This window comes from Podarcis liolepis, assembly GCF_965112155.1.
Source record: "Podarcis liolepis genome assembly, chromosome: 17".
Taxonomy (NCBI): Eukaryota; Metazoa; Chordata; class Lepidosauria; order Squamata; family Lacertidae; genus Podarcis; species Podarcis liolepis.
Window position 1 is genome coordinate 38,136,380 of NC_139571.1, and position 27,367 is coordinate 38,163,746.

The 27,367-nt window shown below is 41.5% G+C and overlaps 1 protein-coding gene across 2 annotated transcripts in view; it reads left to right on the plus strand.

Moving 5' to 3' along the window:
* Positions 1-213: 213 nt before the first annotated feature.
* Positions 214-27,367, plus strand: part of PAX5 (paired box 5) — a 260,888-nt gene continuing 233,734 nt past the window's right edge. Inside the window, exons 1-2 of one of the 2 annotated variants that reach the window (XM_083481891.1) lie at positions 214-560; positions 4,260-4,486. The gene's annotated coding sequence lies outside the window, so the exon portion shown is untranslated. The remainder of the gene's footprint in view (positions 561-4,259; positions 4,487-27,367) is intronic. The other variant, XM_083481892.1, reaches the window with a different exon arrangement.

The following is a 27,367-nucleotide window of genomic DNA, read 5'->3' on the forward strand; positions in this document are numbered from 1 at the left end:
TCCAGAATGAATTAAGTTCTTAACCTGAGGTACCACTGTATTCTCATCCCTTCCAGCTCTACAGCTCTATTATTGTTTGATTCTGTGAGGCATGTAAAGAGTTAACTGAATGAATGCAGACTTGCAAGCAGCAAAGTGTCAGTTAAACTGTCAACCAGGTGCTATATTGGGGGAGGTTTCTGGCTTTATATTCAAAACCAAAGGGGAGCTGTTTTAACTGGTCAGTAAGTAGACATTCCGCCTCATCTCATTGGCCCATAACTACAAACCAATCATAGGACAGGATTTCACTCAGATATTAGTGATAAAAGGCCAGGTTCAGTACTGGTCAGACTAGAGTAGCTGTTGGAGTGGCACAGTGAGGGCTTAGGGGAGCAACTAGGAGAAGAGGTTTGTCTCTGAAGGGAAGTTGGAGATGTAACCGAGGAACTGGTATCGCCAGGGCAAAGAGCTGAAGGCCTGCTAGGAGGAGAGCAAGGTGTTGTGGCTATTGCCAAATGACAGCTGGTGGTTGTGTACAGCAACCCTAAGAAGGTTGAAGGGACCCAAGAGTGAAGGACGTGAGTGCCAAGTTGAAGACTACTTGTAAAAGTCTCTGGGTGTAGTGAGTTGTGTGTTAACCAGAGAAGGAGGGTAATTTGCTAGGGCTTGAATAGAGGAAAAAACTAACCTGGTACACACACACACACACACACACACATACATATATACACAGTGGTACCTCGGGTTAAGAACTTAATTCGTTCCGGAGGTCTGTTCTTAACCTGAAGCACCACTTTAGCTAATGGGGCCTGCCGCTGCGCCATCGTAGCACGATTTCTGTTCTCATCCTGAAGCAAAGTTCTTAACCCAAGGTAATATTTCCAGGTTACCGGAGTTTGTAACCTGAAGCAGATGTAACCCGAGGTACCACTATGTATGTGTGTGTGTGTTTTAAATGGATCCAAATTATTTAAATTTAATACAATTTTTAAAATAATTAGGTTTCCCATTCCTGTTACAAACATAAGTCCAAATGCTTCCTGATGATGCCACTTTATTCTTTTTTAATCACCTTCTCATCCTTCTATTAATTTTAATCCATTTTCATAGCTGGCCTTTTTTTGTTTCCTTGCAATCAGCACCTTTGTTGTTTCCGAAACATATAAAAATCCATTTCGTGTCTGTAGACCTTCCAACACTCTATTCCCAGACCTGGCGTGTAGAGAGAGTTTATTGCCATCATCCTTTGTCCATAACTACATTCTTAATGGTTATATGTGATCCTCGGATAAAGGGTAGTATAGAAATTTAATAAAGGAACAGTAACCCTATTTAAAGTAACTCAATGAAACCACAGACCTTAGTAAATCCTGTAAATAAACATGAAAGCCTATTAAGAATAAGCCTCAATAAGCTTATAATGTCATAGATTTTTTTAAACTTTAAATATACCATGGTATGTTTTGGGTCCATACTGCTACAGGAGGAGGATTGGACTGAGTGGAATTGTAGAAATGGGTCTGTTGCAGTGATAGGGAATCACTGGCCTGCAGCAGCCGCACAGAGACCTGCTGTTGTATTGTACTATGTAGCCAAATACAATTATGGTACATTTCTTTAGGATTTATTTTCACTCTCACACTTTTTATGACCATTAACAGTGGCTGATAAATGATAAAAGAAGCATCACCAAACTTAAAACAAGGCAAATCAAGGTAGAAAGGGGTGAATTTGCTGTTTTGGAATAAACACCTTCAACTTAGTCAGAGCTTGCAAGGATTCAGCAATTTCCCACAGTGTAAGGCTCCCTGAGAGTCAGCAAGCACCCAGTACTAGCCTGGACAAATCTTCTGAAGTGCTAGGTAGTCCATGCAAGGGGTGTATGGAGTATTAGGGGAGGGATAGTATCTCTGGTGGGGGGAACCTTCTGGGGTAGTTTGTCCACCTTTGGTCCCCACCCTGCATTCACCTCTCATCTGTGGTTCCTATAAGCTATTAGCATGTGACAGCAGCCAGACCCTAGGAAACGTCTTTGACTGGATGGCTAAAGCTGGTGAGGGGTAGCCAAGAGTCTCAAACCCTCAGTGAGTTAGGGACTTCTATGCAAGCAAAGACAGGCTCCAGCAGATGTGTGGAAAAGACCAATAGTGGGTATCGTGGCCGAGAAGGTGGTTTCTGCATGTGCTGTAAAGGAAAATGAGGGGCAGATGGAGAGGAAGCCAATCTAGAAGGATCCTAAACCTCCACTGCTTTGGGATAGATCATTGGGAAAAGAAAAGGCTAAGGAGTAAACCCTACACAAATCTGCAGTGGAGTCACTAAAATGGTTTGATGTCGCCTTGTATGCCTCCTTCCAGCAACTCCTGCAGCCAAGCTGCAGCGAAACATTACTCTCCTTGACTTTGGACCACATCAGCAAGGCTGAGGGGGGATTTGTTGTCTGGACAGCCCAGGACCTCCATACACACTGCCCAGGCTTGGACAATAATGTTAATTTTTGAGTCAGGCCTGTTTTTTTTAATTCTTTTGTTTTGTTGGTTCTTTTCCTCCCTCGTTCTCATTTTTCAGGGGGGGAAATGTCCCTTAAGGAACACTCCATGATAGCTCATCAGACGAACATGTGAATGGCTGACATTATGTAATGCTTTGACATTTTGCATTCCCATGGTATTATCCCACCACCACCAATGCAGAATAAGCTGTCAGAGCATGAAATTGGTATTTTTACATATTCTTAATGTACAGATGTCAGTCTGAAAACCATTCACTGGGGTTAAGATTATATTCTTTGTTTCACTCCATTCATATGCGAAAATCTGTTTGAAGGGGTTTTTTTAAGGAGAGACAAACCTTAAATAAAGAATTTAAATTAATAGCTCTATCAAAACAGCACAAGGTAACTCTAAGGCATGGTGTGATGAAAGCAAGATAGACCATATCACTCCAAGACTGCAACACTCCGTTTAAGCACCTGTGTTTCTGGCACACTTAGCAGAAAGTCAACGAGAGCCAAATGCAAATTGGAAATATAATCAGTGACCTATTTTCTACTGCCAAATTTATCAGCATGTTCCAAATCAAATCTGCTCACAGTTTACAAGTGTGTTATTCTATGTTGATTGCCATGAAAGAATGCTGTAACCTTAGGGGAGGATTAGTATTTCTAAAAATAAAGTAGCACCAGGGGATGGTGGGGTAGTGGGAAAGGAGTAAGAAAATGCTCAATCTAATGATCCTAGTTGTTGAGATGCTACCACAGGCTCCAGTGCCTTGCCCAGAAATGGTGCTTTCCTCATGATTAGTAAATGACAACAAGACCCACCAAAAGTCAATAAAAGTATATGATGTTATCATTCCTGCATTCATTTATTGATTTTTATTACATTTCTATACAGCCTTTTATCCAAGGATCACATGGTGGTTTACAATATAAAAATACAAAAATACATAACATAGTAACAAGCAAAAACTATATAAATATACATTTTAGAAGGTCATATACTGTTTAATTAGCCAAAAGCCTGGAATAAGAAGAACGTTTTTGCCTGGCACCTGTAATGAAGGTGACAGGCAAACCTCCTTGGGGAAAGCATTCCACAAGCAGGGAGCCACTGTAGAAAAAGCCCACTCTCATGTTGCCACCCTCTAGACATCTCGTAGAGGACGCACATGAAGAAGGGCCTCAGATTATGATTTCAGGGTCCGGGTCAGTGCAAGTGGGGAGAGGCAGACCTTGAGGTATTGCAGTCCTGAGCCATTTAAAGCTGGGGCAACCCAGTTAGATGGGCGGGGTACAAATGATAAAATTATTATTAATATTTATAGGTCAAAACCAGCCCTTCATAATCTATGATGGCTTCTGTTTGGGCAGCAAAAGACCTTGCATCTGCCCTAAAGATTAGATTTGCTCTTTTGCTGTTTTTTATGTTTAAAACACAGTATGCTTGAAGCGCAGTCAGGGAGCCCCTAACTGGTGCTGTGGACAGCTTGCTGACAACCTCCTGATCAAGAGCTACTGAAAGGCTGGAGTCAGGGAAACCCAAGTGGCTTCTGCTGTACCTGCATTCCAAGAAAGATCAGGACCAAGGCGGGGGGGGGGAATAATTCCTCCTGCAGTGGGGAGCTCCCACTGAGGATGCAATTCTTGGAATTATCCCTGTTCTGATTGTATCATGTTGACCAACGTTAAGTGACTGTGCTGGAAAGACCACCACATTTTTAACTTCTCTTGCTTGTTGCAAATTGTCACCACTTTGCTACCTTCTCCTTCCTCCTAGATGTGTGACTTGCTTTTTTGAATGACCCCTTAGCGGAGGATTTTGTTAACATGCTTGCACTTGGGGGCTCTGGAGACTTCTACTTGGATCAACAAGAAACATTGATTCTAACATGTTCCAAAGGATTTGTGACATTCTCAGCGTGTGTGAAACTCAAATCACCCCCCACAGGCCCACCGTCTGATGACATGTGGAAAGCTTTCCTCGCTATTTGTCCTTGGAAATGTGTAAGTACAGAAGTTAATCCTTCTTGGGATAAATCTCATTTATGTGTTTGTCTCCTCGGCAAGGTTTATCCTACTTCATTAAGTTTTGGCATCTCAAAGGGCAACAGCTGCACCGTCACACTGCCACCGCTTTAAGAACCTCCATTCATGATAATGTTTAATGCAAACTTATTCCTCTTGCCAACTGCAGGAACATTAAAGCAGATTTTCCTTATCTTATTACTATTTGCTTTTTAAAGTATTTTGATTTTAAACAAAGATACTGTACAGGATCTTCAGCTGGTATACCTTGGCATAGCTCCAGTAAATTAAGCATTGCTCCTTCCCTCCAACTGAGCTGGGTATCTGACCCAATTTGGGAGAGAGTGGTGGTTTAAAAGGGTAGGAAAGCTTGACTCAGTACTTGTTTATATGTGACAATAAGGACTGGGATTTCTTCTGTAGCACATTGTTTAGAAGGAATTTACTGGGCACAGCCTGTCATCAGTGCTGGAGCAGGTGCTCAGGCAAGATGCCATTGGTGGCCACCCTTTCTGAGTAGCTCCACCTCCTCAGGGGCAGACTTTGGCAATCTTTCATAATATGGCACCCTGTGCGAGGCCAAAAACTTCTCCATCTCCTCAGTATGGCCACTGCTTACTTGCTCATGTGGGATATTTACAATGCACTCAAACCAACAAGACGTGTTCACTAGAAAAGCACACACAGAGGAAGTTGGCAGTCCTACCTGTGAGAGTCACTCCCGTTGTGTACTGCCAGGTAAGCGGGGTCCATGCTCTAAAAGCTGGCTATGTTCCTGGCCTGCTCTCTCTTTTCTCTGCTTCTTGATATTCAAATACTCATCACTTCTCTTTGCTCATCCATAACTAAAGATGTAGGCCAGCTCAGATACCATTTTCATCTAAAGTACAATAGATGTCTGCAACTATTTTTTGTCACCACTCTCAAGACTGCTTCTGTGAAACTGAATGAATAATTTTTTCTTTACTTATAAGAAGACTGTTTTGCGTGTTTATTGTTTTTAAGGGAGAAAAGGTAAATTACCAGGAAATGTAGTCTGCATTAAAGCATCCTGGGTTACTTAACTAAAAGGCTAAAGCTACTTTTATCAACAGCTTCCTTATTTTGAGCTGCAAAGGGACATATGCTAAACTCACAAACATGAGCGAGGAATGATAATATCTAACTAATATATCCTTTTTTGGTTTTAATACATCCCTGCAACTCAGAAACAGCAAAGTAGAGGAGCAGCAGGGCCAGGAGGTTCTGTGGTTTAACAGTGGGTGACTTTGCAGCGAGGGGCCTTGGCAGGTGTCCATCAATGCACTCTCCTGACATTGGCCCTGCTTGCTGTGACTTATTTCAGCTGTTGCTCTAAGACAATGTGTTGTGTCAGTGTGGTGTAGCAGTTAGGCCAGGCATCGGACTAGGACTTGGGTAGACCAGGGTTCAAATTCCCCACTTGGTCATGAAGCTTGCTGGATTACCTTGGGCCAGTAACTGCCTCTCATCCAAACCTATCTTACAGGGTTGTTGTTGTTGGGATTAAATGAGAAAGGCAAGACCTGCTTTACATCTGCAACAGAATTGCTCACCACCTGCTCTTGACATCTATTTTTATCTTCTGGCCTTGACATGTTGCGTGTCCTTAAATAACACGTCATTTGTGTTTTGTTTTGACATCCGTATTGTGGGACACTAGGGCACTCTGGAAGAGATTTGGCTCAGTTCTCTGCTTGTGACACAAATGCTGGCTAGGCAGAAGGGTCCCTGACAGTTGTAGGTGCAACCTACCTGCCTTGTGCCAAAGGGACTTGCCAGTGAGATAAGCCTCTGGCAGTAGATTGGATGGTCTGAATTTAGGAAGTCCAGGTAGGCAGAAGATCCTAGAAAAAGAGGGGTGAAAGAAACAGGGCCTATGAAAGCAAGCTTGAAAGGTGGTGTGCTCTTACAGAAGACTGGCATGAAGGTGAGACATTTGAAAGGAAGCTAGGAGAGATTTAGGCAAAGCAAGAAGGGCTAACATTGACTCAGTCTGTTGAAATAATTATGTATTTGGCATATAGGACTTTGACAATTAAAACATAGGTGGCTAACATTAGAGGCCCTCATTGAGCAAATCTGTCTTCATACGTAGCAGATTGTACTTAATCTCCAAAACATCATATGTAAATACCTTTTCAACATATTGCGATATTTACAATGAAAGAGCTGTTCATTAAAACACATTTACTCTGGATAACCTGACACAAAAGAAATTATCTTGTTTACAGTGGAATCCTGACAAAAATACATGCAGAAAAGAGAGGCAAACACATCTGAATCTGGATTGCTTAGTGGAACACTGGTTTGCTGCCACATCCAATTTTTCTCATTAGAACTTGTTTTATTTGAACATGACTCAGTACCCCGTGTAAAATGTGAAGTTGTTAATCGTATTACTATATGGAAAACAAATTAATTATGCATGATATTGCAAATGGGCTGTTAGTTTGACACCGGAAAGATTAAACAAATGCAGGCATTGCTTCAAATGGTATCTGATATACATATAAGGCCCTCTTTAAGATCATTTGTAATTTTCATGTAGGAAGAATTGATCTGAAGCCTTTTCTTGTATCTTCTAAAGAAATTTCAAATTAACATTTTGAAGGTTAGATTAACAGCTACATTGTGTGTGTCCGGTCACAGGAAATTAAGGTTATTAGTTGTTGTTGTTTTTTGAAATATGGTATTAGACCTTACTGTGAATGAATTTGAATTCTAAGATTCTCCTCCATTCATTTAAGGGAGGCAGCAATTTCTGCCACCTTCTCCTTCATCCGAAGCCCTCTTCCACACCCAGTGTTTGAAACTCCCCATTGTTCTAGGTGCATTTTGCGACCGGGAATTTCATTAGCGCAAGTAGTTTCTGAGCTCTGGGTGCAATACTGGAGCAGAGAACTTCAGGGATTCCTGCTGCAGGACTGAAGTTCCAGGTAGAGACTTTATTGTTTGGACAATGTCAGACAAGCCTTGGGAAGAAGGGCCTGGAACCAGTGAACTCTTATTAGTTGACTGGCAAGCACTTCAAGATGTCGCCAAGGACCTATAGATCCCAGTTACTATTTCCACACACACCCCTCTTTGGATTTGCTTATACATTCAGGTGCCTATTCTGTACAGTTAAGTGTTAGTGCAGTTGCTGGAACCCAGTGTGATTGGGAAGAGGTTGCCAGCCCTGAAGTGCCTTCAGCACTTGCCTCAAGTTTGAGTTACACAGACATTCAACTGACTTGCACAATTATTACACAAAGATCCCAAGACTCATGGAGTATTCTGCTCACAAGGTTGCACTTTCATTTTTACTGCTTCACACTTAGCTACTTCTGCAGATCTACTCCACTCCAAACAATCTATTCATTGAACCTCTTGGAACTTAGTATTTAAGAGGTAAGGGGTTGATTCTGTGTATATAAATTTGCAAAAGAACGATGGGTTTAAGGTTTTTCTCTCAACTCTGTATGTTTATTTTATAACATTTTTGCTATGAAGAAAAGGCATGTTATCTCTGCAGACACAAATTCACACTTTTGAGAACTGCAAGAACAAGCATCTGTGATACCTCGTTAGAAAAACTGCCCCAAACAATCTTACAGAAACCTCTGGAAAGGCATGGCATTGTGAATGGATTAATGGAGTTCATTTAAACACTGCATATAAAGCCTAATGCTACATAATTAAAAACAAATCCTTATTTCCTGATGAATAGCCTTTGGACTATAATGTAACTTAAATAGAAAACTATCTTTAGAAAGAGGTTTCCTCCAAAAGCATTTTATTAAAAAAAAACCAATTTAAATTTTAAAAATCCATTTTTTTAAAAAAAATCATTTATTTTTATCCACCCTGACCCCCCCCCCCTTCTTGCTGATGTGGTTCAAAGGAAAACAGAGCAATAGGTTTGGCACCAGCTTGGCTGCAGGAGTTGCTGGAAGGAGGCATACAAGGTGCCATCCAGTTGTTTTAGGGACTCCACCTCTGGATTTGTGTAGACTAATCCCATCTGCCCCTCACTTCCTTCTACAGCACATGCAGAAACCACTATTGCTCAATCCAACAGAGTCTGTCTTCGCATGCAGGGGAAGTCCCTCACTGAGGGTTTGAGACCCATCAATGTGGTCGTTCCAGCACCTATGTAGTGTTGTGCCACGGCGTTCTGTGTTGCACGATGGAGGCTGGGTATATCTCCCTTAAAAAGCTCAACAAGTTCTGGCACCTCTTCTAGAAAAAAAGCCCTGACTGCTGAAGAATCAGCCTCATATAACCAACATGCTTAAGTCTAATTAATGCTTTCTTTCTCTTTCTCCAAAACTTTATTAGGCATTACAGATATAGACCATTTTAAAACATCCATATACAATTTGTGTATACACAATTTGTGTGTACACACACACACAGAGAGAGAGAGAGAGAGAAAGAGAGAGAAACAGCCATATAAGATATATTGTAACAGAAATTTTCATTGGAGTGTCTTCCTGCTATACCATGCCATTGACCACTCTAAGAGATACCATTGACAGAAACTCAGCCACCCTTGCAGTTATCTCCAGGTTAATACCAGACAGGTAGAATCTGCTATTTTCAAACTACCCAAAAAAGGGGATAACACACATTTGTGTAGCTGGTTGTATAGTGGACAGTAGAAAATAATATGTTCTACAGTGTCCGGCCATTCAAATAACATCCACAATGTCTATCATTTCTATGGATATTTAAATATCTGCCCTTACAAAAGTTGAGGGGGAAATATTCAATTGGGCTAACATAAATGTCCTACATTGAGCTGGAATTATTAACTTTGAGATATAAGTGAGCCTGTTATTGGTTGTATTTAAACCATAGAACTTGTGGGAGATTATTTTATTTACAGTTGACTCAGTGTTTTGTTTTTCAATATCCTTTAATCTAATTTGGATATTGCGTTAAATAGAATTATACAATAATTCCAAGTCAATACCAATAGATCTAATTTTGCTGTGTATGAGTTGGAGTCATCTGGGTTTATAGGAGTCCTTAGGTAAATCGGAAAGTAGACTTAAAGGCTGGGAACGAAAATGGCAACACAGCCAGTATTTTATAGTGCTAGTCCATGCCCAGTATTCAGTCATGTGTACACCTAATTCTGCACACATCATCTCATACTTGGTTGAATTTGGAAGCCCGAGGATACGTATCAAGAAACTTGGGAGCTCAACAAGTTCTAGAAAAAAAGCCCTGACCGCTGAAGAGCTCTATTATATCCCTCCCACTGAAGTGTGGGATAACCAGCCTCAAAAAACCAACATGCTTAAGTCTAATCAATGCATGAAAGGGTTACTACCATAGAGTAAGCTGTCCTGCCAGGTTTGGTAAGGTCACCTCCTATTACTTTGAAAGGAAATGGGTAATCAAGCCAGTTCAACACCCAGTGTACTTGAAAAGCTCAGCATGTGAAGAGATTTGAGCTGGTTCTCAGAAGCCACTTTTCTATACCATTGACATCTATACAAGTGCTCACCCATCATAAGCATGTAAGAAGACTTGCATTGCTGGATCAGACAAAAGGTTCACCTCATCTAGCACCTATAGTTTCCAGTAGCAGTTAGCCAGATGCTTCTGGAAGCTCACAAGGCTAGAGCTTAAAGATGATGACAATTGTATATTACTACCACTACAAACTGGATCTAGTATTCAGAGCCAGTACAATATTGGTGTCCCTAAATCTAAATTGCTTCATTTCAGTTTTGGCAGGGCCAGGGGATATATCCCCTTTTCATTACATTCCTATCTGGCATGGTTGTGTCCTATTTGCCATATTATTTTACAGGTTTGCTTGAGTTCAGAGTTTGCTAGAGAAAGCAAGACTCATAACAGTTTATTAAGAAGCCAGCATGATCATTTTCAACTCTTCTGAATACGTTTGTTTCACAGCAATTATGACTGTATATTGAGCCAACAGGGGAAGAGTTAGGAAATTGCTCTATTTTAATTTGAATTTTATTGATTTCAAAATTTAACTAAAAACAAAAAAGGTTTCAATTACAGAATAATCTTTTTTATATTTCACAGTTAGTAATTTTCATACAGCTGTATAATGGGGCTAAAGAGGATCTGGAATTAATGAAATTGATTTTTGTTAAGTGTCGCTTCACTACATTATTCTTAAAGTCTTTGATTAACTGGAATTCAAAAAAAATTATGCGTGATATTTCCCTTCCAATCATTTGGCAGTAAACATGCATGCAGATTTGTATGAGCACACATAAAACAGACAATCACATGAGCAAATCAATATAAACCAAAAGGATTTGAAAAGACTGAAAAGGATGCAATATAGCAAAACAAGATCTTGGTATAAATGCATTCTTGAAATCACACAGGGACCTATCACATCATGCGAATAAAACAAAAAAGAAATATTCTAATTCTAGGTGAAACCATTGCTCAGTGACCTACCATCAACCCTGCCATCTTCTTTGCCAAGGTCTAATTTGCCTTCTAGCAACAGTGTGGTTAATCACTTGGCTTCATGACAATAAAAAAAATATTTAATACATTTGAATGTGTCAGTCACAGTTTGGCTGAGTATTCAGCTGTGCAGCACAAAGCCCCTTCTGACATTATGCTATAACACTGAAAAGTGAAAGACCCAAACCTTGGCTGTTTGGATTGAAAATATAGAAGTCTTTCCTTTTTATCAATATATACATTTTTCTTAAATTTTAAGGAATAGCAAAGTTTCCATGCTAAAATTAAACTGCTACACAAAAAAAATAGTATTTTGCCCTTAGGTATACATATATGGAGAACTACTAATCATTTGATAAAATGCCTTACTAAAGTTGTAAACCTAACCTGTCTATTCAGAAGTAAATCCCATTGAATTCAATGGTCTTACTCCTAGGTAAATTGGATTAGGATTACAGCCCAAATCAGCTTTTGTGTTCATTTTAATGAACCATTTGTGTTTTTCCAAAAAAAAAAATATTCTGTGAGTGAAACAAGAATCCCCACTGTATGATATCTGAGCCCAGATGTGGTTTAGTCCCTCACTACCACAAACATTATGGAAATTTCAATTTTAATTTGAAGAGGTTAAGTTTCTACTTCTAGTTATTGCACAGAAACCTTTGGAATACATGGCTGTAACATGTGCTGTAAGAGTCATAAGATGAATGAGCAAAGGGGGGGAAATGCCTTTTTTATTTTTTCAGAATTTTAAAGACGATAGCCTTTGAAGTTCATAGCCACTCCTAGGATAACATATTAGCCATTATATCTTTTTTTAAATGTTCAGAGATGTATACTAATGTATACTTGAGAGTACAGTAGGAAGTCATTTGATTGACTGCTTCTTCAGATAAACATAACAAAACTCATTGCCTATAGAAAACTGACATGTTAGGCAAAAGGTTAGGCTAGTACCATTTCCCCCACCATCCCAGTTTTCTAGGTGGATAGATATTTTTATTTTTTGTTGAAAAGGTATTGAGTCATGCAAGCCATCAGCTTCAGTTTGAGGAGGTACAGCCCAGAGACAGGCTTGCCATCTCAGAAATTACCCTGTACTTCCTTCACTATTTTGAAAAGGGCCCAGTATTGAGGTTCTGGTGATCTACAAATACATTTAAATAGATCAATCAATTTTAATCAATTGAAAGGCAGGAAATTAATCAGCTAAAAGTCCTTTAGTCTAGAGCATCTTTAACAGTAAATATAGGTTTATACACAAGTGACACTGTAAATAACTTAGATTTTGTTTGTATTTCTTCTTTCTAGGTGCTTTTCTTTTGCTAGCATTTTCACTTTGATCACTACAGCAAAACTACTCCTTAATCAAAACTCTCTTTTCTTCATGAGTATTTTCCACTTTGCCTGTCATAGTCTGAAGCAGGCTGTTTGGAGATTTGGCTTCATATCGTTCAATCTTTTTTTCTCTCCCATGAAGCAAAGGAATTCATTTTTACCTTTTCAGAGTGATAATAGTCGATGGAACAAAAGTTCAAGTGCAGAATGTTCTTGAGCTGAAATCTTTCATTTTTGCTTCCTCTTGTTGTTGCATTGATCTTGGAAATGGAAAAGGGATTCATTGTTTAGTCATACCCCAGGTCTCCCCAGGAAAAAAAAAACCATCAAGAAATACCCTCGACCGTGTGTTTGAATTTATGGGCATTATTTGTGACAAGGATGGCTCCATTGTTTCAAAATAGCTGAAGAAACAATACTTGCAATAGCTTTAGTTGTTTGTGTGTATTTGGGGAAACGGGAGAAGCAATAGATGAAACGTGTGACACAAAGCTGGGAAATATGCTATTTTTAAAAACATATTACAATTTTGAACCATATTTATGTGTAATCCAACAATGTAGCCATCAACAATGGGGAAGATGAAAGGAAACGGACTCTGCTTGTATTTTGAAATCTTTCCTTTTATCTCAGTCTGAAGACAAATGAAAATTCCACCCTTGTACCCACTGTGTTGGCAGCCAAATGAACAAGCAGTTCTGAAGGGTGGTGTGCTGATTTGCATCTTTCCATTTTACTGCAGGGGAAGGTGGAATTTTTGACTCATAATCCCCTCAATATGAATAACTAATCAACTTTAACACACATGGTATCCAAAGAGGAAGTGTGCCAGAATGGACTGTATCCAAATTGTCGTATTTTAATTGGGTTCATGAAACCACAAGAAACACAGCATTTGGCTAAAAGTCAACACAGTTAAGTTTGTCTGCATTCTCAGATTATCTGTTAGTTTCTATATGAAAAGGTGATCCCAAAGCAGTTAGCTTAGCTGTCTTTGAGGTGGAACACTATTTGCATCATATGTGAGCAGATGAATATCCTGCAAGCCTTTTTCCAAGGGACATAAAGTAACTTGGTTTTGTTCTCTGAGCTGATCCACTTTATGCAGGATAGCAACAGGCTCTGTTTCTTAGAGGATATCAGGACTAAAGCATAGGGTCGCCAACTTTTTACAGGCTCATGCCCTCTGGTCACAGTAGTCCATAGTCTGGTAATCTCTGGATTAGATTACTGTAATCATCATGGGGCTGCCCTTGAAGATGTTTCAGTGACTGTAGCTGATGCAAAATACAGCAGCCAAGGTGTTGACTGATACGGTTGTCAGAACCATGTAACAGCAGTTCTAAACAGTTTACATTGCTGCTTATTTGCTACCAAGCCCAGTTCAAGGTTTTAATGCTTATGTACAAAGTCCTGAATGCCTTAGGACCCAATTATCTGAAGGAGCATTACCCAGGCTTAATGATCTGCCAGGGATGTCCCTTTTGTTACCCCATACAGAGTGAAGTCCAATGTGCTTTTTGCTTGAGATGGGGCCTTCTTGTTGGTGACACCCTGGCTGTAGAATGATTTTCCCTTAATGTGTAACTGATTCCAGCAGTGTTTAGCTTTTGGCACCAGCTGTAAACCTTTCATTTCCTCCAGGCTTAAGTAGGGATAGGGGTTGAGATATTGAGCCACTTGGCATTGCTATAGGGAGCAGATGATATTATAGAATGGTTTTAGCCATTTTGTTCTATGTTTTTGTATTATTTTTATGTGATCCAGCCTGAGGATGCTTGCAGTTTAGGGCAGGATATAATTTTATTAATAAGAAAGACAGAGACTAAGTGTCTTGAACCTCTGGCCTACCTGGCAGCAAGTCAGTATGTCAAGTTCAAAGTCTGGATGTCAAGTCAGTCAAGCAAAGTCCAAAGGTCAGGAAACACAGTCCAGGGTCAAGCCAAGTAGCCAAGTCTGAAGTCCAGCAGTCAGAATACAGTCCAGAGTCAAACCCAAAGCACAGTTCCATAGATGTCCAGGAGCATCCAAGCCAAAGACCAGTGTGGTGTAGTGGTTAAGAGTGCTGGACTCGTAATGTGGTGAACCGGATTTGATTCCCCACTCATTCAGATGCAGCTGCTGGGTGACCTTGGGCTAGTCACACTTCTCTGAAGTCTCTCAGCCTCACTCACTTCACAGAGTGTTTGTTGTGAGGGAGGAAGGGAAAAGGAGATTGTTAGCTGCTTTGAGACTCCTTAGGGTAGTGATAAAGCGGGATATCAAATCGAAACTCTTCTTCTTCATCATCCACAATGGGCAGTTGAACATACATAGCACATCAGCTCTGGTCCCCTTTTGTACTTTGCATGTGTTCTTGATGAGGCATGTGACCCTCACCTGTTCCAAGCCTCCTCCACCTGAGGAATCACACCCCTCCTTCCAGAGCTAGCAATCACCTGCCTTAGCCTCCTAGAGTGCCACACCTGCTGCTCCCTACACCTCAGAGCCCACCATGTTTGTGGGGATACGAGCTCCTCTGGCTCTGGGTTCTGTGGCTCTGGTGCTTTGACCTTCAACTCCTCACCATCCTCCATCACCCTGTGAGTACTTCCTTCCCCATTCCCTGCTTGCCGCAGTGTGTCCCAGTCCTGACTACACTTGCCAGGATCCCCTTCCTCCTCCCTGTAGTCCTGCCAGTTCATGACACACAGGCAGCAATCCTAACCCCACTTACCGGGGGTCGCCAGTCGGTTTAATTCATCCCCTGTGGTAGTATATTCCCTGAGTTAAATTTACAGAAGAAGCTCTCAGCAACTTCAGTCCTAAAAAAAGCTCAACAACTTACAACTTTGGTTGGCTGTCATGCATCAAATCTGGCCCTCTTTGGAAAAGGTTCGGGCACCCCTGCCCCAGAGGAAGCTCCATTAAATTCAGTAGGATTTACTACTGACTAGCTATGGTTAGGATTGCATCGTAATAAATACTTTTATTCCAGTTACCCACATAACTGTGCTTCTGCTGCAGCTTAAATTGACTTCCAGGTCAGGCCAGGCAGCCAAAGGCATTGTCTAAAAGAGGTTATTTCACAAGTTCTTGGCAATATTGCCATCTCCTGCATTCAGTATAATTTGGCAAGGAAGAGCCCCAGCTGCAATCCTACGTAACCTGCAAAAGTTAGACTCTGTTATTAATTGTGTAATTAATTGTACTAGTTTATGGGTTAACAACTGCACATCTGTTAATTAAGGAAGCATTTTGGAAAACATAGTGTTATATATTTGTACAAGGAGGCCTCAAGTAATTCTGATTTTTGGCCTTTCTCAACTGGCTTGGTTCTCATTATATTCCCTGGACTTGACTAAAAGGATGCCTGCCGTAGTACTGGGTCATGGTCACTTGTATCTCATTATTCAACATTCACACTGGGATACCTACCTGCAACAGTGTAATTACACACACACACACACACACACACACACAACCCTTACAGCTTCAACAAAGTTATCATGAGTTGGGATATCAGGCATGTTCAGTGGTCAGGATGCAGTGTCCATTACCAATCTACCATTTGCCTGTTGTAATATGGCAAATCTTAGGATCAAGCTGTGCATGCAGCTGAACATGCAGAAGTGTAAGAGATGAGCAGGCAGCAAAATATATTTGATATATTAAAGGCAATTACTACATTTTGCCTTATCTTTTACATTTAAAAAATGAAGAGAAGACGCAGAGACCAAATATGGTGGCAGTGACCAGTATTGTCTGGATTTATAAAGCTTGGTCAGTTTACCCTGACCAGTCAAAGCCTCCATCTTCCATATTTGGTAGCAACCATTGGATTGGGTTGCAGCAGAGGGAGAGATGGGAAGCAGAGTTACTCTATCAGCTCAGCTGAGAGACCAGCTCTGTTTGACACCTCTGTCTGTCCCTGAACAGTTTCCATTCCAGCTAGTCATTTCAAGAGCTGCTATTTCACTTTAAGAAGCGGTGTCTGAGTTTGCTTGTTCTCTTCTATTTTGCCTTTGATACTGTGTCTTTTAGATTGTAAGCCTGCATACAGTGATTGTCTTGTCTTGATTGACTGCCTATAACCTGCTCTGGGAGCCCTTTTGGCTATTGAATGTGGTATAAATGCAAGGGAAAAGGTATTTAGTGGTTAAGAAGAGTTCTGCTGGATGAGGCCAAAAGTAAATCTAGCCCAGCATTGAGTTCTTGCAGTACCCAGTTAGATACCCATGGTAAGCCCACAAATCAAACCTAAGCATAACAGCACTCTCCTCACTTGTGATTCCCACCAACTGGTTTTCAAAGGTGCATTACCTCCAATAGTGGAGGCTGAACACAGACATTGTGAATAGTAGCCACTGGTAGCCTTAGTTATTGATATATCTTCCAGTTTGAAGTTCATATTTCATAATTTTTGACTTGGCAATATATTGGAAATCACGGTGTGTGTGTGTGTGTGTGTGTGTGTGTGTGTGTGTGTGTGTGATGCAGAAATCATGATGCAGGGAAAACCGTGAAGCCAGCCAATACCTTTACATAACTCAATCCTTATTTCAGACTGCCAGGCTTCAGGGAATCTGATCCCTCCCGTGGTGGGCAGCCAAGAAGTAGATAATAAGAAGAGTTCTTACCAAGTCCTTTATTCAGTATTCACAGAGAGAGGCTTTAAAAAGTGCCTTGCCATCCCAGTAATGGCATTGCTCCGAATAAAGTTCCATCCCCTCCGTCTCTTCTGTCATACGTCATCCCTGCGCTGGCTGATCTGTGCTTTCTGCCTCTCAGCTTTCTGTTCTACTACTCTCAATGCACGCCGGGTCAGGAATGCTTTCTGATGATAATGTGTCAGCCAGCTGCTCTGGCTCTGCTGTTCCCCCCTCCTCTTCCATTATCTCCCAGCTTTTCCCCTCTTCTGCCTCAGAGTCAAGACCTTCTGCAAATCACCGTTGTAAATCTATACTGCCCTCCTCTTCTCGGGAAGGTTCAGGAGAAGGGGGTGCTGTCTCCTCCATTCCTCCTCCTGTGTCCAGTCCCTGACACAGACATCGTGATATATTGGTATATCCTGATGTTGAAAACCAGATATCGCCTAGCCCTCCTCCATGGATTTGCCTAATCCATTTTAAAGTCTTCCAAGTAGGTGTCCATTATTACATTTTGTGGAAGCAAATTCCATAGTTTTAGCTATGTGTTGCGTAAAGAACTGTTTCCCTTAGTCTCTCTTGAATCTTTCAACATTCCAGTTAACTGGATGGCACCAATGATAACGAAGAATAAAAAGTTTTCTCTATCTACTTTGATAACTGCGCCCAGGGCAAGTCTCCATGGAATCTTCCCTTAAAGCCAGAAGTGCAGCCAGGAGTACTTGGAATTATTTTACAATCTTGGCAGGCACTAGGCCTGTTGGCAGACCAATACTGCATTACAAAGATGTCTGCAGACATGACATGGAGGCTGGCAACATCAACCCTGCCATATGGGAATTCCTTGCAGATGACTGCAGTGCTTGGAGACAGACAAACAGACAGGTCGTGTATCTGCAGCAGTGACCAGAGGAGGAATGACTGCTGGGGGGAATGCAGAGAGAAAAATGCCATGGTGCACTTGTAGCACCAAAAACCAGACTCCTTCATTTGCCCCACCTGCAATAAAACATGTATTTTGTGTATTGGTCTCTATAGTCACAGCAGGCGATGTAACTCTTCAATGGTTTAACTCATGGCTAGGCAAACCAAGGCCCAGGGGCCAGATCTGCCCCAATCACCTTCTAAATGCGGCCCGTGGACCGTCCAGGAACCAGCGTGTTTTTACATGAGTAGAATGTGTCCTTTTATTTAGAATGCATCTCTGGGTTATTTGTGGGGCATAGGAATTCTTTCTCCCCCCGCCCTCCCAAAAAAATATAGTCCAGCCCCCCACAAGGTCTGAGGGACAGTCGACCGGCCCCCTGCTGGAAATGTCTGCTGACCCCTGATTCACCCCGAAGGCGCACTCTTCCATTGTCTCTTGAGACAGACAGATGCCAACAACAACAACATATTGGGCAAGAATAGTTACGTTCTTCCCTCGCACAGACTGTGCCATTGCTGATGCTGGAAGAAAAACCAGAGGGAATGGCTATCTCCATCTCTTTTTCCTTGTGGTTTTCCGGGGGGGGGGGGATCCAGCTTTTAGCACTGAAGGTTAGGGAAGGACCACAGCTCAGTGGCAGGCCAAGTACCTTGCATGCAAAGGGTACCCTCTCCCTGTATTCTCCTGCTGGGGTGGGGAAAGACCCTTGAGAATACAAGAGAATTTCAGTTCTGTGTCAGTAAATGTGGGAAATTCATGTTCAACATTGCAAATTATATCATTTTCTGCAGACCCTTGAGAATAATTCCTAGTCAGTGTAGACATTACTGAGCTACAGTAGGTGGACCAATGAACAGACTTGGTAGAAGGCATATTCCTATGAAGAAAGAGAACCAAACTAGTTGGACCTTTATTTTGAAGCAGCAAGATAATATTCATATTCCACATTTCCCTTGTATTCTGTGCAGATTTTGGGCTAGGGGGAACTAATGTCTCCTGTGCTTGGACCAGATACGCTGAGATGATAGATAGATAGATAGATAGATAGATAGATAGATAGATAGATAGATAGGCAGATAGATTTAAAAAGGTGTAGACTTGTTCCAAATGTGAGACAGATCCTATAATCCTGCGGCCATGTTTTATCCATGCACCTCTCAACTAGCCTAACATTCCCAAGAAAATTAGTGAAATCAAATGCTTTGAAAATGGCATTAAACTGCCGATGCACCAGTGCAATATTGCTGTTTGTTCCTTAAGGGAGAATAATCCCTCCTAATGAATACAAATTTCCTATGCATGAAAGCAAGCATGTAGTTGGGGAGTCAAATGTTTGAAAAACAAAACAAAACAAATAATGCTGGATGTTGCCAGTCATTTGGCTGTGAGCTGATACAATGAGTGTTTGTGCTTTTCCAAGTGTCTTTTTATCCTTTCCTCCACATTTTCTTTTGCTACCTAATTTCATGCATGGGAGGTCAAAAGACAAAAGGTCAGGCCTGGTTTAAGAGCCATCTAAACAGCCTGCCATTAGTTAGGCCACGAGAAAAGTGTCCCTGAATCTGTAAACATCATCAGGTTTCTCAAGCGGCACAATTCTCCCCCACCCCCACCCCATTGAGTTATATTTACAGAAAAACAAAGCAACTTCACATGTTTGCTTTTAGTGCTGGAATTACTGTGAGTGATGCTTTGAAAACACAGGAAATAAGGGGTTAAGTGAGATAGAATAGCTTGTGTCTAATTAAAGTAAGGTTTTAAAGGGCAAAAAAGGATGTAAAATATGTTTCTTGTACTCAATGTGTATTTTATGTAAATATTTCCAGTAAGATGATCCTAAATTCTCAACCTGATCCACAACCCTGCTATGATTGACACCACATTCCTAGTGTCTGTCCCACTGGAAAGTCTGTCCCACTGACAACTTTCCAAGTGCAGTAGGTGTGATAGATTCAATTTTAGACCTCTTAGCTTTAAACCTGCAATTCTATACCACCATCCTGGGAGTAGATAGCATGGACTTAAAAGGGACTTACCTTCTGAGCAGATGTGTAGAATTGCACTGTTAAGATGCAGTCCTGCACACATCTACTTGGGAATAGACCTGTTGAATTTAGTGGGACTTACTTCCTACTATACACATACTGGGTTCAGCTGCCTGAAACCATTTCACTGAGAAAGCGAGACTGCTTGGTTATGTTCAGTAAGCCTTCACAGAATTCCCAGAGTTCCTTGGATATGAACCATCAGTTTACCCAGTTTGAAAGGGGTTTCTATTTAGTGTAGGTGTGCCCTTTGCATGGAGGTATGTTCCATTCAGATCCATGGGACGTTGTTCCTAGTAGATTTACTGAGAATGAGGGTGGCAATTATACTGAAGTCTGTAAAACAACAGTCAATAAAACTGCCCAGGGAAAGTCATTTGTACCACAATAAATCACCCAACACTTGATCCTAGAGGCAAATAGTGTTATCCAGTCTCACGTAAACACTTTTAAATTCCATTGATTTCTGTGTGGGAGTTAATCACATTCTTAAGGCTGCAGTTCAAAATACACTTATTAGGAAGTAATTCCTGTAGAACTAATTGGTGCTTATTTCAAAGTGTACTTGCTTAGGAGTCTTTTGCACAGTTTTCCCACTGAAACTATTTGGACTTCAGAATGGTTTACTTTGGCTGGATTGTGTCCACTGTCTGAAACTTTTTCACCTAATTGGCTGTTTAAATCCTGCTGAAGACAACAGGATTTAAACAGCCAAGCAATGTGCAAGGATCACACACCTTTCCTGTTTTGTTCTCAGAACTGAGGGTTGCAAACCAACACACAGTTTGAACCTCATTTTCAAAATGTCAAAAATTTTGCACTTGGTTCTAAGTAGCAACCACCAGATACATGTAGGTTTGCCATATTTCAAAAAGGGGAAATCTGGACACAAAAGTTGTTCAGCTTTTTTCAGTTTTGCCCAAAGTTGTTGAGTTGAAGTAAAATCGCCAAAAATGGCACTGCAGACATCTGGATTTTCCCAGACATTTGCTGATTTCTGCCCAGACACTGCTTCCAGCAACAGTATTCCGAGTATGTCCAGGAAATTCCGGGCATATGGCAACCCTACGAAGGAAAGCTAAAAGTTAAGCAGAAGTCAATGAGGATAGAAATATACCTAATTCTTACTTGGTTGCACCCAATACGTAGAAATAAGGTCCGCTCAATCAATGGCCCATAGCTTGCAAATAACTCCTGTGTTTAGATGGATAAGGTGCCTGTCTCTAATATGCCTTTTGCTGCTTTACTGCTAGTCATTCAGCTCAACAGGTGTTTGAGCTTTGGCATCTAGTGAAGCAAAATTGATAACTTTCACAGGCAGGGTGAAGGAGAATTGCATGCTTTTTCTGAAACTCCCCTCGCTATGTATTAGAACTACAAGTTCATTACCCAGTTATATTATCTAAAGCTAGGCCTTTTTTTCAGTCAGAACTCGCTGGAACTCTTAAGAGAATGAGAGAGGTGTTCATGGTGAGTTCTGGCACCTATTTTTCTAGAAAAATTGCACTGTCTAAAGGTAACGTGGAGATGGGCCTCTGTGGTACCTTCGTACGAAATTCCCCAGTGCAACACAACAAGCACCAATGATTGTTTTTTTTGGGGGGTGCCTTTTAAAAACACATCATTATTATTATGTATTTATTTCTATGCCACCTTTTTGCCCAAACATTTCCTAATCACTGGTGACAGTTTTAATTGCGCTCACTGTTATACTGATGATGTTTTAATTGTTTTGTTTTATTGATGTTATTTTTTTGTTGTAAGCCACCTTTGATATTTTAAACAGAAAGCAGCCTAAAATAATAGATAGATAGATAGATAGATAGATAGATAGATAGATAGATAGATAGATAGATAGATAGAATAAGTAATGGCAGAAATTAAACTTTGCATTTTCACTTCCATGGGACAGGCCCTTTCTCATGGGGGTTCCAAAACTATGGAATTCTCTCCCCCCCCCCAATTGATCCTCTCTTGCTGTTTACCCATCCTGGAAACTAATTTAATAATAATAATCCAGAGCATTAGCCAGGTAATCCAGGATATGGGCGTAGAAAAATGTTTGCCAGAAATAAGGTTCAGATCCAGCCTTTCCAAACCCATTTTTGTAATCCACCTTGTCAGAGCACAGAGTTGGAAAACAGAAAATGGTGAAATCTGAGCTCCTCGGCTTCAGAGAGTTAGGGAGATCAGTTGCAGCGCATTTAAGGTTTCTGCTGTAGAAAATGAACTTTCTTTCACTCTCCGGTCCTATTTCTTTTCTCTCACTTTCCTCCTGCTGCCTGGGGTTCGCGTCTAGCTACCCTCCACTGAGGTCTGGCCAGTCACCAAATCCTTCCGCGCAAAGGGGCCGAGCTAAGACGAGCTTCCTTGGGGGCCTGCCTCCCTTCCTCCTTGCTCACTTTACGCAGTCAAGTCGCTGCCTTGACCGTCTGTAGGGACGCTGCTTCTCCTTTGGGCGCTTGAAGAAGTTAACACGGCGCAGGCTCGAGAGAGTTGCATGTCTTTCCTGGCAAATCCACAAGTCCGGTCCAAGAATGGATTTATTTTTTCCTCTGAGCCTGTTTATAGTATAAAATCATGGTGCTTAAAACACTTCAAAGAAGAGAAAACAGAAGTAGGAGCAGCAAAATTGAAGGAGATTGGGAACGGAAGAACATTTTTAACCAACGCTCCAAACCCAAAGAAATCCCACTGAGAGGAACTGGGCTTTTCCCCGAAGAAACGTGAAATGGATCGGGACGCGGTGGGAGAAAGATTCGCGCAGCTAATAATAGTAATAATAATAATTTTTATTATTTATACCACGCCCATCTGACTGGGTTTCGCTAGCCACTATTGAGCCTACGAACCTTTCCAAGAAAGTAAGCCTCCACAGTTCAATGGGTTTACTTCCAAGTACACTTGCCCAGACTTAACAGCCTTAGCGAGGATTCTTGCGAATGTGCCCGAAGCTCTTTGAACCATAAACCATATTTACCATAAACATAAATAAAGTGCATTTAAAAAGAAGAAAGGTGTTGTTGTTTTTACTTTAACTCTCCCCACTTTCTTCTACAAAGTGCGTTCATCCTGCTGCCCAAAGCTTCAATCCACTTCGATTTAAGTACTTTGAATAAGCCTATTTAGACTGCTCTCCTGTGCCACTTCTCACCAGATTTCCCCTAATAAAAATACTGGGCAAATTTACCCGCACTGTATACAAGCTGCCACCCAAAATTACTCTCTATTCATTCCAGGGGGTTTGCGCAAGAGAACATCCAGGTGGTTTCTGCACATTGCAACGCGACCCAGGAAGTTCCTAAGCACTGAGCACTCAACAGTGTTTACTCGGGAGTCAGTCCTATTGATTCCAATGAGATTGATTCCCAAAGGAGCGTGCTAAAATGTCAGGTGTTACTTTCAACAGAACGCAGATGGATCAAATAACCGCGCGCAGCCTGATCCTAAACTTTTTTTTTACTCGAGTGTAAGTTTCTTTGGACTCCGTAGGGCTTACTTCCGAGCAAACGGGGCTTAAAAAAACAACAACGTAAGATTCAGGTTGGGGATTGTGTGCCCATGGCTGTGACATGAGGGAAGTTTTAAGGGTGCCTTTCTTAAGTAAATCCCATAGAACAATCTAGCGGATTTACTTATGAGTAAAGCAGGAGCTGAGATTACAGAGTGACCCGGCAGGCATCTCCATACAGTCTTGTCTTTCCCTTTTATTTGCCACCACAATGAATTTCTTTAAAAAAAAAAAAAAAACTCGCTTCAAAATATTAGTTCTGTAGCAAAACGGCAACCCGCTTAATCTGTTTTAGTGGAATAATCCTCTGCACATTTGCAAATCCTTGTGAAACCGAAAAGGGTGACGGGGGCGACGGCGGAAGTGGATTCGCGGGAAACGAAATTCATTTAATTTAAAATAATGGATAGCCGACATGATGCGATTTTTCAAATGCACCAGAGTAAAAGGGTCAGGAGTAAGACTCTTCAGCTTAAATTCCTAAAGTTGGCTTTAACTGCAATTCGACTCGTACTTAAGTATGTCCAGTTTAGGGGCTTACTTCCGAGTAAACACGGCGAAACCCGACCAGCAATCGCATCCATTTTCGATAGGATTTACTCTTTTAAAAAGAAAGACAGAAACAGGAAGAAAGCAGTCCTTTTTTTTTTAGGCACACCAGATCCAAAATATCCGTGTGAATTGCGGGGGGGGGGGGGAGGAACAGTGCGCGTGTGTTTAGGATCGCAATCTTGCCCGAAAGTTACCGACACGCCCCGTTGAGTGTAGACTTTCGAGGTAAGTATGCGTTCAAACAGCCAAGCCATACTGCAATTTTAAAATGCCCCCCTGAACCGTTCCGTTCAATTCTATGTAAAGTTCGTACTAACGCATCGGTAAATCTGCTCTAAAAGGCATTGGTCTGGTTTTTAAATTATTTTAAGCAGACCTTTTCCTCCGGATGCGAATTCCCTTGCCATAAGTGTGTTTTTTTCTTCAAAGTGATGGATTTAAGAAATTGTTTAGTTAAAGTCTTCGATCTTCAGAGCACACTGATCCCTGGATTTAAGCCCCGTGGAATTTAGCGGGACTTACTTCTGAGTAAACACGGTTAGGATCACTCTGGGTTTTAAAGCGATTAACAGACTGAGCTTCGACATGTTTTCCTGGAAGTATGTCCTGTTCATGTAGGGGAAACTTTACTTATGATTATGATTAGATTTTTATCATCTTCACAACACTCCTGTGAGGTAGGTTAGGCTGAGCGTTATCTCCTGAAATTCGTGGCTTAGTGCAGCTTTGATCCGGCGTCTCTAACGTTAGTCCACTGACATCAGTACAGTACTGAGTACAATGAGGCGTATTCTTTCAGCAAACAATGGAAGAAAATGCCATTAAAACCAACCAAGGAAAAGTATTTGGAATAGGATTTTAAATGTCTTAATCCCAGTACCTTTTTGGGGGGCGGGTGCTTTTTTTTGTTCGATTTGTCGATTGCCCTTGGCACCCTAGCCCTAAACATATTTTCAGCAAGTTTCCTCCACCGTATTTTGTTCCATACGTAAGCCATGGGCTGAAATCCTATCCAAAAGTATTTGGACATAAACTCCATTGATCCAAGTGGGCCGAACATGCAAAGATAGGATCAGACTGTTGTGCAATCCTATCTACTCAAAAGTAAGTACCACTGAGCACAGTGGAGTTTCTTCTCTGGAAATAGATACAGAATTCCTGCCTCAAGAAAGAAATGGGAATGATTTCCAAGTAAACAGAAAAATACCCAATAAATACGCTTCTAATTCGGGCTTTGTAAGGAAATCTTAGTATGTTCAGTGGAATATATTCACCCTAATATTTTTAGAACTGCAGTCCTAACAACTCGATCCTAAATACATTACCTCTTTTAGTCCCATTTTACTGTCAATGTGATTAGAGTCTGGTTTTAAGATGATTAAAAATAAGCTCACATCACACTATTCCTAGACTTCGGTGACACCAACCCAGAATGAATCTGAGCAGACTTTGGGATGTACTTATTTGAAAAGCAACGCCCATCGACCAAATGATCGTTATTTTATTTATTATTGCTTTTGTGAAAGCCCTGCTGGTAGAAAGAATGCTTGCGTGTGTATATAAATCCTTCAGTCCTTCACTTGGTCCATTAATAGATATCTTAATTCGAATATATGCTAGGCAAATGATACTACTCGCCTACCTTTAACGGTAAATCAGGGTAATAATATATGTGTAATGCTTTCAACACTTGAGTTATAAAACAAATGTCAAAGGCGCGATCCAGACAAGGTTAAAGGTTATTGGAGCCCCCTAATTCCAGTCATTAAATAAAACGCATGGTTAACTTGCCCGTTTAAATAAACAGGACCAAAATGCTTCAGGTTAGTAACAGTAGCAGTGATAGCAGCAGCAGCAGCATGCTTCAGATTATTATTAGTAATAGCAGAAGCATACTTCAGGTTAGTAGTAGGCATGGTCATAGTAATAGATAGCAGCAACATGTTTCAGCTTAGTAGCAGCAGCAGCAGCAGCAGCAAGGTGAGAATGGGTACTCCTTGGATACTCAATGAATCTGCTCAGAGGGGAATTGTCCTATCAGACAGTATTTCTTCCATCTTTTGGGTGCTGGGGGCAGGAGGGGGACTGTGGCGCTTTACACCTGACTTGAAACACTTCTTTTGTGCCTGTTCAAACAGGTTTTTTTCCGGGGGGAGGTCTCTAAAGAGCTGGCTATTGTCCTTCCCGCTGTGGAGTCCCTTCTCTTCCTCAGAAGAGAGTGACCTTGACCTCGGATAGACCCTACTGAGGAGGAGGAAGCCCCCGGAAGTTGTTTAGCTGCCCTTGATTTTTCCCAGGAGGGCGACCAGTGGTGGCAAAGAAGAGCATGGGCTCACCCTGATGTTTAGCATTTTTGTATTTACAGAAAAGCAACAACACAAAAAAAAACCTTGCTGGAAAGTGGGTTTGCGCCATCATTCTATCTTTTCTGAAGGGGTTGTCTGTGTGTGATGGTGGGGAAGGTTTCTGAACAGTCTTCTCTGCCCGATGGAGATTGGGGGGGGGGGCGACGAGGAAATAGCAAGACCCTGCAGTCAGCTCCAGGACCTGTTTTTGAAATGCCACTGCGCAAGAAGAAGCAGGAACAATGAAGACATCTCGTGGCACCTTGAAGACGTGGCAAATGAAGCATTGGAATTGCCCTGCTGGATCCGACTAAGGTCCGTCTAGCCCAGCATCCTTCGGTTTCCAGTTCACCAGCCGGGCAGGAAGGTGACTTCGGGCCCTGGGGGTGTTCAGACGTCAACAGGAAGACCTCGTGCGGCTCCAGAGCGTTTCAGAAATGATGCTCCATTCATTGGTTTCATTCGCTGGCTTGTTAAGCCAGCCAACGTAAAGGTCACCCCTACACCTTGTCGCGGGTCATTCCACAAGAGAATCCGGAGAAAGGGACCATCTCTGTTCACAAACTTGTCCGGCACGGACTGAGGTATAAGCCAGAGCCTCAAACCGATGCCCAAACGCACAGGAGCCTTCCGCGGCGCAAGGAAACAAAGAAATTGTTTGGCAAAGCAAGGCTGAAGGTAGCACACTACGAATCAATTGATTTAAGTTAACACGATTCCATTAACAACAGAGTGCCTCTGGGCATGTGAGGAGTGCTTCCTTCAGCAAGTACTGACAGCTGCGGGCGTTCCAGAGGGAGAACATTTCCACTCTGCAAAAGGGGCGCCCGTCAGTATTAATAACAACTATTATTATTATTATTATTATTATTATTATTATTATTATTATTATTATTATTTTGTACCGCGCCCATCTGACTGGGTTGCCCTTGACAGGGGCCTCCCCAACTTTTGGCACCCAAGTGGATGGGAACACCCCTAATTCCTAGTGGAAGGGGGGAAAGTAGGGGGCATAGCTGTCAACGTTTCCCCCTTTTTAAGGGAA